This window comes from Urocitellus parryii, chromosome 10 (genome assembly GCF_045843805.1).
Source record: "Urocitellus parryii isolate mUroPar1 chromosome 10, mUroPar1.hap1, whole genome shotgun sequence".
Taxonomy (NCBI): domain Eukaryota; kingdom Metazoa; phylum Chordata; class Mammalia; order Rodentia; family Sciuridae; genus Urocitellus; species Urocitellus parryii.
The window spans coordinates 35746611-35748061 of record NC_135540.1 but is presented as its reverse complement, the minus strand read 5'-3'; the positions used below and the strand labels follow the sequence as shown (position 1 = coordinate 35748061).

Here is a 1451-nt window from a genome sequence, read left to right as displayed (position 1 = left end):
CTTTTGTTTGTTTTTTTGGTTGGTTGTTGTTTTTTAATTGAAGTTTGCTTACTGGTCCTGCTTCCATGAATGGTCAAGACCAAGAGAAAAGGGAGGGGAACCAGCTGGTACAGGGCCCTCCCAATATTCCACTTATACACAGAACTAAAGAGACAAGCATAGAGTCACCACTGCAGTTAGAAGTTGACAGCCTGGGATGGGGGAGGAACAGGTGGGAAATAGGGGTGTCATCAAAAAAAAATACAGGCCTCCCCCCAAACTGGGTGTCTGGGGGAAGACTCGGTCTGTTTCAACCCAAGAGGAAACAGAAGATCAAAAGCAGTTTGGGAAGGCCAGAACTGTCAGGGATGGAGGGAGGAGGGGGTCCAGGGGGTGGGGGGGATGTTTGGCAACTGGGGTGAAGGGAATGCCCTCCCTCTGTGGGGATCCCTCCAGCCCCCCTGATCTGGCAGGAAGGCAGAAGCCTGCAACCCCCTAGGGCAGGTCTGGGGCTGCCAGATGCTCCAGTTAGGGGGCTGGAGGGGGCTCACAAAGGCTTGCCCTCCAGAGAGATGACAGCAGTGCCCCCCATTTTTTTCAGCCAGGGTGCAGTGGTGCTTGACCTCCTCATAGCAGTTTGCTTGTAATTTGTGCTTGATTCTTTTTGATGGTGTCCTTGGAACTGGCATAGATCATTTTGCTTTTAAGGGGTGCGGATTCAGGGGCCCAGAAAATAGACACCAGGTGCTCCTTCTTGCTCTCCTTGGTCTTGTAGGTCACGTCATAGAGGGCATAGCAGCAGTCCTTGTCTCACAGCATCTTGACAAAGGTGGCCTAGGGATCATCCACAGTCTGGCCCACATCATCTACAAGGATCTCCTTGCCCTCCTCCAAGATGATGTTCTTCTTGTCCTCACTCAGGCAGAAGAGCACTTAGGTTTCTTCACTATCTCTGGTGTTGAAGACATGGTACCTTCATATCATTGAATACCTTGATGACGCCATCAGAGACAGTCACACCAGAAGCCATGTTTCTAGAAGCGAAAGGAAGACTACAAGAAGAGCCTGTGAAGATGAGAGCTGCCACAGCTGCTGCCAGGATCCAACTGAACCTGGGTTTAAAATTCTTGATTGGCACCTATTTTCTTTCTGAGCTCAAAATTCTTAGCTTTGAGGGTCTGGGTTGAGATATCATCAGAGATCTAAATTGATTTCCCACTAAACATAATATAATATTTTTCTCTCTCAGCTTTTAAAATTCTATTCTTATCCTATATGCTAGGCATTTTCATTATGATGTGCCTTGGTGTGGGTCTGGTAATTTTGTACACTTGAGGTACTATAAGCTTCTTATATTTGATTTTCCATTTATTCTTTAGGTTGGGAATTTTTCTGATATTTCATTGAAAAGATTGTTCATTTCCTTGGTTTGTATCTCTCTGTCTTTATCTATCCTGAAAAATCTTAACTTT

General features: G+C 46.2%; 1 pseudogene; it reads right to left on the bottom strand.

The window, feature by feature from the left end:
- Window positions 1-526: 526 nt before the first annotated feature.
- Window positions 527-1040, bottom strand: LOC113177366 (cofilin-1 pseudogene; annotated as a pseudogene).
- Between the last annotated feature and the right edge of the window lie 411 nt (window positions 1041-1451).